This window comes from Anser anser, assembly GCF_964211835.1.
Source record: "Anser anser genome assembly, chromosome: 3".
NCBI classification, from domain to species: Eukaryota; Metazoa; Chordata; class Aves; order Anseriformes; family Anatidae; genus Anser; species Anser anser.
Genome location: NC_139722.1, coordinates 7,169,349 through 7,186,912, shown reverse-complemented (window position 1 = coordinate 7,186,912; position 17,564 = coordinate 7,169,349). Strand labels below are relative to the sequence as shown.

The 17,564-nt window shown below is 38.8% G+C and overlaps 1 long non-coding RNA gene across 3 annotated transcripts in view; it reads left to right on the top strand.

Annotated features, from left to right (window-relative positions):
- LOC310897139 overlaps window positions 1-17,564 on the top strand; it is a 95,058-nt gene that overhangs the window by 56,276 nt on the left and 21,218 nt on the right. For all 3 annotated transcript variants that reach the window (XR_014582094.1, XR_014582095.1, XR_014582096.1), the window contains one exon: window positions 12,580-12,641. This is a non-coding gene — a long non-coding RNA (uncharacterized lncRNA). The remainder of the gene's footprint in view (window positions 1-12,579; window positions 12,642-17,564) is intronic.

Sequence of the window (17,564 nt, the reverse complement as noted above, 5' to 3'; positions counted from 1 at the left end):
AAGATTCAAAATCAATTCCTTTAAATGCCCCTTTAGAAAAGAATATAATAACCTGCCAGCCCAATGAAATAATGCCAAACTAGATGGAAAAACAAAACTGACACCACCACCCCTTCTCAAACCCTGAATGCATGGATGCATCTGATGTCAATAAAAGAACAATGCCTTGATATCAACAATAAAAGTAAGCAAGATTAAAAATAGATTAACAAAGTATCCTATTTTGGCATTATTTTTTTAATTAAAGCATAAAATGTGAGAGGTGGATAGAAGTGAATTCAGAAACCATCTAAAATCCTCATCACATTCTTTCCTGACTGCTTCCACAACTTCCCCAGCTCTGTTCTTGCACCCTTTTTTCCCTGTTGCATCTCTATAAGCTTGCTGGCCCTCTGTTATCTTTCTCAGTTCCTTCCTTCCATGGGGTACAGAGCTAGCAGCATCTCCACGGGACTTTAGTGACAATACCAGCTGACATTGCCCCAGCAAACGCTAGACCAAGATTTGCATTTGCTGAAGCTGCAGGAGCGTTCTGGGCCCTGACTTGAAGGGTACCTTGGAGACCGAATGACCATTCCTTCCTTCCTCTCCTTTAAACCAGTAAGTGAGCAGGAAAATCTATCAAAGCACTAAAACCAGAGCCAGGCAATTTGCTCTTCACTTAAGTTACAGGAATCAGTAACATTTTTCCTTTTCAGCTGCTCACGCTGGATTATTGATGTCCTGAGTGACCAAGGGTCTGTTCCATTCTCGTGGAACCAGCAAATGCTCCATGTACTTTGTCTTCGTGCCTTTAATCATTGCAGATAGATGGTGCTGGGGCAAAAGACAGATAGAACATTGCTTACCAAATAGCTTTCCACTGTTTCAGGTTTGGATTTTGTGTAGGTTGGATGTGAATTGTTGTTCAGCTTGGTTCTTGTTTTCAATCAGCTCGTTTCATTCAACTTCAAACTGACCAACGGGTATAAATTAAATCATAGGATTTTTATAGATTGTGGCTGCATCTCCTGCACCTTTTCTTATGGAACAGAAAGCCCAAGCAGTTAACCTGAAATCTACAGTGTTCTGAAATTACATCTCCTAATTTATTGAAGAGATCCAAACTAACTAAGAATGTCTAGCTACCTGTTTTCTGATATAGATTCTGATGTTATGGTTTCTGGTGTTCCCTCCTCTTTGTCAAGACCAGTCATGATTGCATTTCCCCAACTTTCAGCCCAGTGAGAGTGTTAACAGAGAGCAGGTTTTCTGGAGATCTCTATATACTGGATAATAGCATTAAAATTAAATAAAAATGCTTCCCTCTGCCCTGCCTCCCCACAAAAAAACAAAATCCCAAACTAGTAAAACAATGTGTTTTGAACCAGACAAAACATTACATTCAAGTCAAACAAGTTGTATTTTTAGGCATATTTAAGTTTTAAAAAAGTTCAGAACTACAGCAATTTTATTTTCATTTTTTAATATTGAAATGTTTCATGAAGAAAATAGGGGAATGAATGAAATAGTTAATCTGTTTTTCTGTCAGAAAAGCAACAGAATAAAATCAAGACATATTTGCCAGCCCTGATTTCCATACCTGGATTAGAAATGGTTTAACGAAGACTTGTCGCCTGACTCCAGGCCTGACAAAGCCTCGTTAGTGATGATACAAAGGGCTTTTTCCTTCCTAAAATGCTTTATGGTCTTGGATGTTGCCAGGTGGTGAGAAGGAAACAGTTGCAGGGGTTGGGAGCTCTGTCCTCCAGCCCTGTACCCTTGCTACGTGCAGGAGGTACAACTGGTGCTGGTGGGACAAGAACCTGTTCTGGCTGGAGCCTGGTGAGTGCTTGGCTATAATCTGCGATCTCCTGTTTTTATTTTTGCTTTTTGGCAAAATTACAGCTACAAATGTGTTGAAGCGGGCTGAACAGACTCTTGTGCAAGCTGGCTGGCAGAAGGATGTTTGCAGCTTGCTACAGAGTCCTTCCCTCCTGCCCTTGGTGATGGCATCTGGAAAAGCTTTTATGCCTTCCATGAAGGTTCTTGTGGGAAGACCTCTTCCAGTGGTACCTCTGGGCTCCTTCACCCTTCCTGAAGCGCTGCAAAGGATCTGGGGTGCCCACACATCCATCCCCCAGGGAATTCCCCAGCTGTGTGAAGCTGGGCCAGGAAAGTGAGTCAGAACTGCAGCACAGGAGGCTGCTCCCAGCTCCTGCCCACCTTTGGAGCTGCAAGCAGTGTGCCAGCCAGCAAGGAATAGCTCAATAGATGTGACAAGGCACTGGGGATGTTTCAGACTCCCTCGCTGTAGGGGAAGTGACAGCTATGGAAACAGGCTGTTTTTAGCAGTGGGGCAGAGAATCCTGACTTGAATTTTTTTTTCCAAGGAAAGTAAGCAGGCAAGTTCTGCGTATGTATATTGAATTTGCTAGAAAAGGGGCTGCAGGGGAAATGAAGCTTTTTTTTTTTTTTTTTTTTTTTTTGTCTGTGTGTGTGTGAAATTGTATCAAAGTTTTGCCAAGGAGTGGGAGAAATGGCTTAAATGTCAAGCATTTGACTTGAATGAAAACATGGATTTTTATTTTTTTTTTTTTTTTAGAAATGGCAGCTCATGTTAAAATTGGCAAAGTGAGAAAAAAAATCAAAAGTCATTAATAACTTGAAATGAAGCATACTTTAGTACATTGTAAAACAAATTATTCTGAGGGGTTTTCTTGTTGCTTTGTTTGACTGAAAAGAATAATTTTCTTTGGGCTGAAATAGATCTCCTATCTCTAATAGATTTCTATTTCTGAAATAGATTCTCCTCTCCTCTCCTCTCCTCTCCTCTCCTCTCCTCTCCTCTCCTCTCCTCTCCTCTCCTCTCCTCTCCTCTCCTCTCCTCTCCTCTCCTCTCCTCTCCTCTCCTCTCCTCTCCTCTCCTCTCCTCTCCTCTCCTCTCCTCTCCTCTCCTCTCCTCTCGCTTTTGTGGATTAACCAATGAAATTAAAGGTTATTCATCCAGCTTTCCAAATGGAACATGAGGATATCCCTGCTCTGGAAATGCAGTAATACTGCACTATTAATATTATTCCTGATGTGCTGAGGAATGGACCAGGGCCCAACTCGCAGCCTGATGACAGGGCTGTAAGAGATGGGCATTGACCTACACCTTATCACCCCAAAAGATCAGCTATTGACTCTGCACCGTTCCTGAGCAAGGCTACTTAATCCAGACATTGTCCCATTGCACATCACACCTATCCCAAGTTCTAAACTGCTTATTGGGTCAGCTCATGTGGAGGAAGGGAGAAGGCTGAAAGACTGCATGCTGCTTATGAGTCCACAGCCTTTTTGACTGAAAGCTGTCTGTGATGATGATGAGGTCAGAAATTGTTAGTAACAAGTAAAAGATCATGGCCTGCACACAATTTATTCTAAGCAATGATGAAAAGTCTTGGATCAATCATTAGAGTCAACTATTATATATTTCAGTATCATTCTCTAAACCACCATCATGAGGGAAGTGGTAGCCACTTGATGACCAAAGAGCTATCAACCTAATTATACCGTGATGAATTCCTTTCATCTCTGTAGAGCATCAAATGCATTCTTAAATGAAGCCATCTGTAATTTGAAGCCTTCCAAAACACTCTAAGTACAAGGCATTGGACTCCAAGAGAAACTGATTGATTGCTAATGAGGTTCCTTCTCTTACTAGACAGATTGGAAGAAGCAAGGAAGCAAAACTAGAGCAAAACCTGGCTGATGTTTTCAGATTGTGGAGTCTTTATGAAAATTGTAGGATAAGGTTTTTGTCACCTCACTGCTAAATTCACACTCCGCTGGGCAAAACCAGTGGTGTTTTGTAAAGTGTGCATACATATTATCTGTACACATTGTGTGATGCTTCCAGCAAATATCTGACTTACTGTGCACATATGTCAAGCTGATGACACTGACATCAAAACAGACAATAATCCCTGTTTAGAAGGGGAAAGTAAGAACTCTACGTGGGTACACCTGGGGAAAACACCTACAGGAGAATGTGCTGCTTCAGAGTAAGAAGCTGGAGGTGTTGCCCTGGATACTGGTTTTACTATACAACTTTGATTTCTGCATCTTTTTTCTTTTCTTTTCTTTCTTTCTTTCTTTCTTTCTTTCTTTCTTTCTTTCTTTCTTTCTTTCTTTCTTTCTTTCTTTCTTTCTTTTCTTCCTTCCTTCCTTCCTTCCTTCCTTCCTTCCTTCCTTCCTTCCTTCCTTCCTTCCTTCCTTCCTTCCTTCCTTCCTTCCTTTCTTCCTTTCTTTCTTCCTTTCTTTCTTCCTTTCTTTCCTTTCTTTCCTTTCTTTCCTTTCTTCCTTTCCTTTCTTTCTTTCCTTTCTTCCTTTCTTCCTTTCTTCCTTTCTTTTTCTTTCTTTCTTTCTTTCTTTCTTTCTTTCTTTCTTTCTTTCTTTCTTTCTTTCTTTCTTTTTCTTTTTGCATTTGTCTCCTTTTATTTTTCTCAAAATAAATAAACTCTAAGTCCCTCCATTCATTCTGATAATCTGAAAGCCAAACTACTCCTTGTTATTCTGCATTTTTATACATTTTTGTATTCTCTACTTACGTAGACTGCCATGGTGCAGAATTCACAGAAAATGAAGCTTGGAGCTTGGGAAATTTAAATATGTCTACAAAAATATATATTTTATCATTCTAAAAGTATTATGAATTTCAGGCTATATAGCTGAACATTTCCCAAAGCAAGAAAAAAATGCTGTGTGCCCTCTTATTTTTTCCTGGAATGTTCTTTTGCTGTAGTGAATAGATACTTGGAGGATGACATTTGAGGAAAGCTTCTGAAAGGAGACTTTGAATCCTGAATATGATTAGCAAATAAACTTCAGAACGTGGGGGGAAACAGGCTTAAAGAGCATGTTCCTAATGTTGTGTTTGACTTCTGAGGTGTCTAAATGAATGAAAGTCATAGACTCAATCAGAGTTTGATATAAATCCAATAAAGCTATATACTTTTTTTTTTTTTTTTTTTTTTTGCTTCTGGAAAAGGTTCTTGGTAACTGCATTTCTAATTACTCTTTTAAATGAGTGGAAATTGTATTTTGGAATAATTCATTAAAGAAAATAAACAAAGGGAAATCTTTATTATTCCCAAATACATTGCTGCAATCTGAAATTCATAGCCTGTCTGTTCAAACAGCACAGATAATGTTGAGCAAAACTATTCCAACACAGGGAGGTGCCTCCTGCAATTTTATTTTGAGGCGATAGAACTGGAACTGAGTGAAGACAGTGGCTTTTGTAACCGCATAGTGAAAGGCTGGCCAAAGCCTACGTGACCTCCCTACTGAGTGCACTAAAAGCTTGGCTGTTTGTGTAACCAAAGACATACTACGGAAAATTTCACAGCTTGTCAACTTTGACTAGCTAGCACAAAAGACTAGGGAAAGAATTATGCAGTGGTACTGCCAAGCGCTGCAACCTCTGAACAGCTAGATCAACACGTGGTTTATATGGTCACCAAGATGTTCTGCAGTCTCAGGGAGCTGCTTCTCTAGATGTAGGAGCTGTGAGTTGAAATTTTCTTAAAGGTGGAATGGACTGGCAGTTTTCCCACTTCTTTGCCAAGCACTGTACCTCTCTGAGGAGGTAACTGTCTTCTGAGTAATTACGCACATCTCATTTAAGGTCTTTCTGGCACTTGGCACGTGGATGTCCATTTGAAAAATTGCAGCATATTGGGACACAGCGCAGGGAATGACCATGGTGTAGGCAGGAATACAGTGTCAGAGTAAGCACGGTGAGAGCTGAAAGAAAATGCCAAGCTGCTGAGTATCCCAGCAGTGATGGGATGATATAAAAGTGAACGTGGAATGTTGTCTACAAGTATGAATCCACTCAAGGTCTATAACAACAAAATAATTCATTACCAAGACATCTTTCAGGCAGAACAAATGGACTGTGATTTTCTCACGGTTTTATCTGGAACAGAGTTAATTTTCTTTGTAGAGGCTCACACAATGTTGTGCTTTGGATGTGTGATAAAAACTGTGGTGATAACGTACAGATGTTTTAGTTGTTGCAGAGCAGTGTTTGTACACAGCCAAGGACTTTTCAGCTCCTTGTGCTGCCCTGCCATCAGGGAAGCTGGGAGTGCACCAGAAGCTGGGAGGGGACACAGAGGTCCTCAATTTGTGGAAGTAGAGCAAATGAGAGCAATTTGTGCAATTTCCTGTATGTTTGGCAAGATGTGTAGATTTGCTGGTGGCAAATTTGAATAAATTCATGCAGTACTGAAACGCTTTCATCAGGAAGGGAAAAAGGTTATTGGGTTACTGAGGAACATGGAAAGATATAAGGATATTTGCACTGTGCTTGTTAACATAAATTGGCTTAGAAAGGTGAAAAACTGGAAAGCCTAGAATATTGTGTTTTATATTCCCCAAAGGAGAAGTTCTGTGAAGTTTTATTTGGTGCAAGCATGATGTATGTAGATCTATCTTGCTCAAACTTGTATTAGTTTTATTCAGGTAAAGGTGAGGATCCAAGCCTAATTGGAACATGATCTGTTAGAAATTGTTCTAAAACTACTCATCCTGTCTTTCTTTTCTTCCCTTCTGATCTCTATAAACCTAGTTATATGTGCACTTTGGAAGCCTGTTTAAAAATTAAAAAAAAAATTATTAAAATAAATAGCTTCTAATAAAAGTATTTTATACTTAAAAGGCCTAAAAACTCTTATATTTCAAAGGTCTGTTGGCTTTGATAGTTTCTACAATACCTAGCCCAGCAGGTTTAACTCTTTCTGTGTTTGAGGCATGAGGTGCCATTGAAATAAACATATTCATAGTTTTTTGCAGTGTGTATTTATATTATCATCTTGAATTGTTGCACAAGGGGTATTAAAGAGGACTTGTGATAGAATACTTTTTTTTAGATTGCCCTTTGTTGTGTATATGTAATCAAAGTGCTACTGAAAGTTCAGCGTTTGGAGAGGATTTAATATATTTCAGCCTTACCTAAAATATCTACAAATAGAATACTATAGATGAGGAATTAACTGCAAGAAAGAATAAACCCCCAGCTCAAGAGTGCACGAATGCCATTCATAGCTGGCCATGTTGTATTGACATTTTAGTTGTTCACTGGCTGGCTCTACGCTGTGCATTCTATTGCACCAATTACACTTTGAGAGGTTCCTGATCGCTTTACAGCATTAGTGAGATCAAATCTTGTAGAATGACAATAGCCAATTATATAAACACAAGGCCGGGTAGATACACTCCAGCAAAGCTGAAGCTGCAATCTATCTTTACCAGTGGTGATTTTATAGCATGCACTCGCATACTTAGCCCCATTCACATCGATCTGGAGGGCTCTATCGCTGCACAGCTATGCCAGCAGCCCAATTAAGAGTAGGATTTAACATCAGAGAAACTTTATGAATCAGAACTTATTTAAAACCATTTTGATTTAACTTTAAAGTTCCTTCCTTGAGTAGGAAAGGCATTTGGAAGCTTTTCCAACAGCAAGAAACATAATTTTCCAAATGATTTTCTACCCAATGATAAAAATGTCTTTCGTAAGATCCAGCAACATGCTCTTTTAGGAAGCATAGCTTTAAACAGTGAATCACTGCCTTTTTAAAGACTGAAGAGGAGTTAAGAGTAGATGTTCTTAAAATTAAAATACTTATTGCAGTCATAAGGAATGTCAGAGTAAGTGCTCTAATCAGGAAAAATTATGCCTTGAGCTTTAGGGGTTTCATGCATGCACAAAATTCAAGGATGGTTTATTATTTTGTGCAACTGTCTCTGACACTCAGCCATAGGAAAAAAATGGATTAAAGTAATCTCTAGGGTAACTTTTCTCCCTCCCTGAAGCATAAATTTACTACAGTGCTTTTGTTCCTTACTGTTAACAAATATATATATATATATATATTTAAAGAGGGGAAATGTCCATAATCAAGGAACTATTCAGCTATCTTTTCAGAGCTACCCTGGATATGTAGGTTCTGCTATGGCAGAAGCAAGAAAGTTAACATATGTTGTCTGGATGGAGCTGTAACTTCACAGAGCCTGAGGCAAGGTAGGCAACCAAGCAGCGAAAGATGCCAATTTAATTCTAGTTAATGCAGCAGGGCTTGTTTATGTGAGTTTGTCCAAGGTCTTTTTTTTTTTTTTTCTTTCTCAGTAAGAAATGCATTCTTCACCCACCTTGTAAAGATAGGAACTTATTGGTAGTTTTTGTCCTAGTTAATAGCAGCATCTTCTGAAGTGTGGTTTGTGCATTTCTCTCTTCACCCATCAGCAATAGCAACCAGAGCTCTACACCACTGCCCAAATATCTGTTTCTGCCCACTTACAAGTACAGGATAACTGAGATGGCTGGAAATTTCTCTTTGTTTGGGACCTGGGGGAAAAGAAAATTTAGGGAAGGAATATTTGCAGCCAGAAGAGGAAGATAGAAGTGTGCAAAATTGTAGGAGGAACTGAATTGAATGGCAAAGCATCTTTGGGAAAACAAAGTTTGGGAACCCTTGGAAAAAGAGGAATGTCAATTAAAGTTAGGGAGATATTAATTGAATAGTGTGTGAGGAAGAGAGAGATCAAGATTTACGTGAGTACCTGAAGCACAGCCCAGATAGATTACTTGCTGCTGTCAGCATCATCCGTGCAATATAAGAGAGATTGAATGTGTGCTATAAAATGCACCGTTTAACAAAGTTCAAGCTATTAAGTAATTGCAATATAATATGTGAACATGCTGAATATGCTTATTTAAATGTAAACAGTTATTCACTGTTTATTTTTAGTACAGGAAAATTATCCAGCTTGTTTTGTTGTCCTTGCTGTTTCATATACTAGTGATCTACTGCATGCCTTAAGCCAGCACAGAGGTTGTAGCTGTTCTTTTATCAGTGGCATCCAGGGACTCTTGAAAGGTGCAAAGTGCATGAGCTGCAAAGGAAACAAAAGCAAGGTGGGTAATAAATATTCTTTGCTCCAATGGACTGAGGGAATAGCGGCATTACATTTCCACTCATAGAGAGACTGCTAATTTGCCCATTAGTCAGTGATGTTAAGGGACAAAGCTTGAATGCCTAATCGACTATTATTACTCAATGGGAAAGATTAGCCATAGGAATAAATGGGTTTACTTATAAGATAGGGAAATACTTCATTTAAGTGAGAAAAAAGGAAGTTATGTTGGTTGTGTGCTAGCTTTTAGCTCTCCTGGCTCTGTCACTGGCAAACTGGGTGGCTTAAAGCAGATCATTTCACCTGCCTTTGTGAAGGCATGGCCAAACAGTTTTCAGCTGTAGACATCAAAGCAGTAAACACTGTAATTTCCCAAATGAAGACTACAGTTTGGCTCTCAATTATGTCTTCCAGAACAATCACAAAAAGTGAAGCACAGTGTGTCTGCAAGGTCTTTCCAATGCTAACACATTCTGATCCAGCAGCTGGCAGCATTAAGCAGAACTTTGCTCTTGATTTGGTTAGCTCTGGTGCTAGTACTTGTCCCAGCACCTTCAAATCAGAGCTGACCAGCATCCAACCATCATAGAGAAGAGGCAAAGAAAATGCTCATCTGCCTGAAAAAGGCTGCAAAAATACTGTTTTCCAGTAATACAGACAAGCAAATCTGGGTACAGACTTTTTGGGGGGTTATATTTAAAACCATATAGTGAGGTACCAAATTTAGATCTAAGCCCTTTATTTAAAGATCTCTGATATCATTAGTCTTTTGTGACTGCAAGTCAGGGAGATACTAGGCAAGGAGATATGGGGCAAACCTCAATTAGGAGAAAGAGCACTGAAGCGCCCACTCTCCTACAGACTTACTGTGTGACTGGCTGCTTGGCCTCAGGGCCAGAGAACAGGCTAGCAGAGATGTAGCCTCTGAGTCTTGGCTTCCATCAGTAATTTGAATGCAATTTGGAGAGCTCAGATCCCATCATGGCTGGTGGGTAGGTGGCTGCCACAGGGGAGAAGTTCCTGTAAGCATGTATGCAGAATATACACCAAAAAGTGAGTAGTGTTTTGGAGGATGAAGAAATAAAATCCATTTAATTGCCTTGGTATTTATTATTACTATTATAAATAACATAACATAAACATGGCAGGAATAAAAAAAAAAAGAAAATCAAAATCCACCTCTGTTAGGACTTGGCAGGATTCATGCCTTCTTCCCTCAGGAATATATGACAGCTGTTGAGGAACCTGGGGATAACGATATTATTATTTCCCCAGGAATTAATATCTGTTAATAAAGTGCAGTCTTAGCCATTCCAGAGATTAAGGCAGACAGAAAACTAAACAATCCATTTGTAGATCTTTGTGTTATTTTTGGGACCTTCCTATAAGGTAGCTCTGTGTGGGAGTACTTAATAAAATTCAGAAAATGAAGAGTTTTATCAGCTGGTGAAGTTGCTTTTTCCTCTGCAGTGCTATCAGGAATACATAGGCCATGGAAAAGGAAGGACATGCAGCGTGGGACCAGCTCTTATGTAAAGACCAGCACAGAATCTACGTACAGATTCAGTGATGCATTGGGCCTAATGTTTTTAATCTGTGCAAGGCTAATTATATCTATGGCAAACAGATAGCTTGAGTTGGGAAGTGTAATTTTCTTACACTGTCATCAATATTCTGCACATAATCTAGAATATTACTGATACAAAATTGTGGGTCTCACAAAAAAATAACAGTTGATGCAGCAGGTGAGGATGCTGAGGATACCGGTGAAAGACAGTTAATATATTATTGTTTCAGGCAGCATTAAAAATACAGATTTTTTAATAACAGAAATACATTTTTTTAATAACAGAAAATTTCCATCTGACCTCACAGTTTGTCACACAACTGAGCACACATCTCACTCCACTGAGCACTGGCTACACAATAAATAAACATGCTATTATCATACACTTGCCACATACCTCAAGAAAGTAAGTGTAAAAGAAGCTTAGAAGTGAGATGCATATGAAACAGTTTGGGGAAATGCATTTCACTATGCAGTTGCTTTGATCTGAGAGACCTACCTGGCCCTTTATGGGTGCACCAATAATGGATTGCAACTCATCTTTGATCACTTCTGATGGGTCCTATGTTGGAGGTATCTTTAGTGCCTTGTACAATTTCATGCTTGGCATCTCAGGTGCTCTGGCCATTGCTGTACGCCTGACAGTTTTTGAGCAGCAATGCTCTAATTATGTGAAGCGTACTGAATAGAAGATAGCTGTGGTAGTTGCATTAAATAAATCCTGCTGCATAGAGAGAAAACTTTTGATAAAAATCAGGTGGAGAAGAGCCAGAAAAAATAGATGTTTGCTGCACTTCTGTAAATGTTGTTTCTTAATAAAAGATGACATTCTGAAGTGATTCTGTAGGGCAAATTTTTTGGCAGTGGAAGATGACAAGAAACCGATTACTTGCTCTGCAGCACTAAGAAAAAGAGATCTTTTCCCTCTCCATTTTGATAAAAAAATAGGCTTTTTTTTTTTTGTTAATTTATTTTTTGCTTTAGTTTTTGTAAATATATATACAGGATACATTTTATAAAAATGGTATACAAATAGCTAGGACTTTCCCATGATTTCCTCCTTAAATATTTTAAGGTTTTTGGAGACTTTTTATTTGGAGACTATCATTTACTTATGCCTATAGACCTTGCCTGAGTTATAAATGAGCTTTGTAGCTGTGGCCCTATGCGTAGTCTGCACGTCTTTCCCTTTGGCCTTGTCCAGGAATTGCCCTGTCACCATGTCTTCCCCCTCTTTAGGACACAAAGACCAAACCACCTTTAACTTGCACCATCTGACTTTATTCACATGTTTGGGTACTGGATGTGAAATGTCTGTGCAAAAAGTATTACAAAAAAAAAAAGAGCTCTTAAAAAAAGTCCGACATAAATGTCAGCAGATTATCATAACTCTACTGCATCACCTCTCAAAAGGAAAATCCCATGTTTGGCTTGTAATCACTTTCAGTTACATCGAAGACTCAAAGCTGAGGGATTTTTCTTGAGAGAACAAGATTGAAGATTTTAAAGGGAAAGATCAGAGGGACCTGCACCAAGATCCTTTAAAAATTTCACTTTTTAACCTCTAAATAGTGGAAGGTTAGTGAAATTGTTCTATTGTAACACAGAGGAACCTCAGGAAACAATTAACAACCCATTTGTGCCTTTCCCCCCAAAATTCATCCCTCAGGACATACAGATTATGGGCACTGAGAGGCAACATATATATATTAACGAGCAAGACAAGGTAACCTTCAGGCTCCAAAATGTTTCTTATATATATAGAAAAAAAAAAAGAGAAAAGAAAATTTAAAAAGAAAGAAAATCACAACCACACAGAAAGCAAACAAACAAACAAACAAACAAAAACAGGCAAAAGCAAAAGAAACCCCCAAATTATAGATGTCAGTGAATTTTCTTTCTGACTGTTGTCAAGGCATTTTAGTGATTGTTTGGGGAGAAGTAATGGAATGTTGATGGGATGTTGATTACATCCAAAGAAAATTTGTTGGAAGAGTTCAGCAACAATGTGATGTGAGTACTGAAATGTACAGTTACTGCTCCAATGCCTTTTTTTTTTTTTTCAGGCAAAATTAGGCAAAGAAAGAGGGAGGGAAGCTGGAGGTGATGGACATCATCCGTCTTCAAGGTGAGGGTAACCAGAAGGTGTCTGTGGGTGGAAGGGTGTGGACATGTGCAGACTGGGAGAGTGAAAAGGGAAGGAACTGGGTTTGGGAGGAGGAAAACAATTGAGGGAGCCTGTCATTGACAGCAGAACGTGTGTTGTAGGGCTGGTCTGAAGGGTTCAATGGAGTGGATCTTTGCCGTTAACAAGGAAACAAACCTACAAAATGCTCTGCAAGGGACAATCAGGCACTGGGAGCTTAATGGCCTTTTCTTTTTAAATTCCTTCAATGTGTTTGCAGGCTTTTTCTCTTTGTTTGCTTTTTATTTTTATGATGCATCGGCATTCAAAGCTTAAATGTGTAGGACTACAAAATTATAGCTTGTTCCCAAAGGAAGTACCAGGCAGTGACTGCTCTATGGGCTGTGTGTATGTCAGCAAGCAGGAAAATACAGCTGAACTAGCTTTCTTAATGGCAGCAGAGTCCCTTTAGACAGCTTACAGGCTTCCACCCAAAGTAATTGCATACAGTCAGCTCCTAACATACTGCACTTTTAAATCAGAATCTTCTTTTTTTTTTAAATTGCTTTCTTGTTTCAAACTTGCCCAAAGGTACTTCATTAGTGAAGTTTATTCCAACTGTTTAATATCTAGCAACCTGATGATTTAAAATTGCAAAAAACTGTGGAATAATGAATGTAAAGTACATTTAAGAAAGACATGCTTCTTCTGGGATGGAAGAAACATTCAGATGCTGGGATTTACTGACATACAGAATTATAAATGTGGGCTGAACATAAGACATTGAAATAAAGAATTTTATAATTTTCTAAAGTGGCAGTTTTTGAAAACAAGTTTTTGAAGATTTTTAGACAGTTTAAATTCAGCGACACATGTTTAACAATGCCTCTCAGTGCCCTTGTACTACCTTTTCTCTGATAGTTTTCTCCCAAATCAACAACCCACCTATAATTACTTTTTTCCTTTTTTTTTTTCTTTTTTTTTTTTTTTCACAGTGGCACAGGTTTGTTATACCCATAGCCAAACCTGGTATTTTTGACACTGTTACCTACTGATATTGCACATTTGTTTGGTATTACTGATAGGTTCCCCAGCTGCTATGGCCTTTCAAGGTCCTGCTCTCCAACAGGTCCCCAGTACTCCCCTTCAATTACCTGTGAAACTTGGCCATTTCTCACAAACTTTCCCTAGGATGGTAAAGGAAAGGTGAGTGGCACAGCAACCCTACCATCCCTTGCGGTACTATCTGGGGCTTTTGTCAGCTTTGCACATTGCTCTCATCGCACAAAGCAATTTTCTGTGTTGTGTCCAACAGTTTCCCATGTCCTGTTCAGACAATGTAACCTCAGGTCAGGGCTTAAGGAATGGTCCCTGCTTGATAAATCAGTCATGCAGGGACAGAGAAAGTACTTTACCTGTGCCTGACAGTCAAGGTCTGACCTTGTTCTTCCTTCTCTCGAAAGTCAGAGATTAGTAATAATGTGTTCTGCTTGTCTAATAATGTCAAAATCACATAATTTAAAGCATATGACTTCTTTCTCCTTTGAATATCTTCATTTCTGGAAGTGTCACTGAATCTTTTGTGAGCATATCTGATCTCCCAGGTGCTGTGTGGAATGATTAAATGTGTGATTTGGAGAAGCATTAATGGCATCGTCTTGCTGAACTATCCTATGCAGTACTGGGAGGGAAGACCTTGAACAGGACATATTCTCCACTGCATGGAAGTAACTCAGAAGAGCAAATACAAGTGGTTCCAATTCTCATCTGTTTAAGATCACTTGGTGAAAGTGAGGAGAAAACCAGAGGCTACATGGTCTGATGTTCAAACATGCATGGCTTGAAGGCAGGCACCAGCCTCCAAATCCTGTTCACCATCACAAACATCCATAAACTCATGTTTTTGCAATGCATGTAATGCTTGCTCTTTAAATTAAATGAAATTTAATTGGTTTAAAATAAACAAATTTAAAAGAAAACATAAATGTCAGCATTGAACCAATCTCAGCTGCCTTTTCCTTTTCCTTTTCCTTTTCCTTTTCCTTTTCCTTTTCCTTTTCCTTTTCCTTTTCCTTTTCCTTTTCCTTTTCCTTTTCCTTTTCCTTTTCCTTTTCCTTTTCCTTTTCCTTTTCCTTTTCCTTTTCCTTTTCCTTTTCCTTTTCCTTTTCCTTTTCCTTTCCCTTTCCCTTTCCCTTTCCCTTTCCCTTTCCCTTTCCCTTTCCCTTTCCCTTTCCTTTTCCCTTTCCCTTTTCCCTTTCCCTTTCCCTTTCCCTTTTCCCTTTTCCCTTTCCTCTTTCCTTTTCCTTTTCCTTTTCCTTTTCCTTTTCCTTTTCCTTTTCCTTTTCCTTTTCCTTTTCCTTTTCCTTTTCCTTTTCCTTTTCCTTTTCCTTTTCCTTTTCCTTTTCCTTTTCCTTTTCCTTTTCCTTTTCCTTTTCCTTTTCCTTTTCCTTTTCCTTTTCCTTTTTTGTTTCTTATATCTCATGGAAGTTGTATGAAATTCATTTAGTTTTAGAGAGACCCCTGCTGTACTCTGACTTCCTCAGGTATACTTTCTATCTTGTTTGAATCCTGTAATTTTTTCTCTTTCTACTTCCTTGTTGATCTCTGTGAATCTTTATTATATACGGAGAAATTCCCCAAATCTTTTTCCACAAATTGTTTTGATCCAGAATTATTGCTCATCAAAAACAGATGTGAGGGTTGGACTTTTAGGATATAGACTTTCAGCCATATGCTGGTAGGAAAGGACGATAAAATGTACCTGTGAAGGCAAAAGAAGATGAGGAGCTGCTCTTAAATTCTGCCAGTGAATCCAACAGCTTTTGTTTTCTACTTCTGTCAAGGAGAGACTAGGGAGAAGGACGAGTCATTTACAGGCACAATAAAACAGAGCATTAGCTATACATGGAGAGTCACTAAAGTGGGTATTTTAAAATCTTACATTGGAAATCAAAATATTTTCTTCTGCCTAGTATAGCAGAAAAAAATTAAAAATAGATGGGGAAGTTGCCAACGGGTTTATTGTGTATTAACAAAAGTTATTTTTGGATCAGTATGCAACCAGTCAAGAAACAATTCTTCAATATAGCATCTCAGTGAGCAAGTGTTTTATTTTTTAATATTCTGATGGCAATAATCTGCCTGATGTTGGGTGTCAGTTCTGATGATGATCAACTGGATGGATAAATTATTAAGCAGGAGTGATGGACAATTTTTCAGGGTAACTACTTTAACAGTAATAAAAATGAGTATATAAAGTACACATGCTGACACCTTTGTAATGGCAAATGTTGCTTTTGGAAGCTTTCTCTGTAGCTGTGTCATGCTATATTAGCACAGTTGCTAAAACAGTAGTACTCTAACAGCCATGGAGGACAAGAGGAGAACATGGGTGAAACGAATTTGGATGTTCTTTAATATTTTCATAGAGCAAATATCTCCTTAAGGAAAATATTATCACTCTTGGCAATATTGTCATTATCCTTGAAAGACAATACCAAGAGTAGGACAGGAGACTTAGCCTGGGAAATACTAATCCATAACTACCAGACCAGAATTCTGTTGTAGCCCAGGAAAGCAAATATTGTCATCATCTTCTACTTACCTCTTTAATAGGTTTAAACAGCTGGGCCCACGTTTCCAGACAGAAACCCTGTATATATACTCTGTGTATATATATGTATATGTATATATATATATATTTCCAGGATGTGCTTATCACTATTAGGAGAGCATGTCCAAAGATTATCGTAAAAAAAAATTCTTTCAGCCATTACCAGTGATAGGAGTCATTTCTTTCATGAGGAAGACATTTGTGCAAGGAGTTCTTGATTTTGTGTTTCTTGGAGGTTCTCCATGCCATCTACCGATGCAGATGCTTTGATCTGTAGTCTCATTTTGACCTCAGTTGTTTCAGGTCTGTGGCCCATAAGTTTAATTTCTGAGGATGAATTTTTGCATGACCAGGACATTTAGAATGGATGACAGGGAGCCTGGGAGATGCTTAGCAGCAAGCAGCAAGTCCGACTGGTTGCCCCACTGGTCTCTTTGGACCTCGGTTGCCATAAAACCTGTGAAACATTCTCCACTTACACTGGGATGTTGTGAAGACAGTCACTTTGCACTTGGAAGGAGTCTTGGGATAGACTCCTTTGTGCCCCCCCCCCCCCCCCCCCAAGTTATGCTGCTCTTCCACAAAGTTGACTCTTATTTATCGCAAAAGAGTGGGATCCATCAACTTCAGTTACTGTCCAAAGCTTCTTGGTGGTGTCAGGCAACGTTTTCTTTCAGTTAGAAGAGTGAAGGTGGCCATTTACCTTGATGAAGCTGACAAGCTGTAAGTCGTTAAACTGCAGAAACTCTATTTCTGTCACTCATATGTCAGAAGTGATAGATTCACTGGGCACAGACCTCCAAGCACTTTGAAACTGAGGGCTTGGCTGAACCCAAATGCTGTATTGTGTTAGCTATCCTTGCTAGTGTGAACGTTTGCTGCTTTAAGTGCTTCTATACAAAAATATTCACTTTCCACTGGTGAATGTCACCTTATTAGCACCTGATTGTGGTTTAACTGCATAACTGAGTAAGGCACTGACAAAGCCTATGTTGGCGTTAGGAAAAGTAAAACAATAAGAAGCTGAAGACATACAGTTGCAAACAAACAAACAAAAAAACACCACCAAGGATCATTGAGTCCAACTCCTAGCCCCAAAATATCAAACCATATGTCTAAATGTTTAATATTTATTAACTAGAAGTATTTATTATTTGTTAATCTAATTCTTTCAGTACTTCTCTTTGAGAAGATTGGCCCATACCTGACAAATCCTGAGTAAACTAACCCTTTTGCCTTGATATTCCTTGAAATCTAATACAATCAAATTCATAGTATCATGGAATATCCTGAGTTGAAAGGGACCCCCAAGG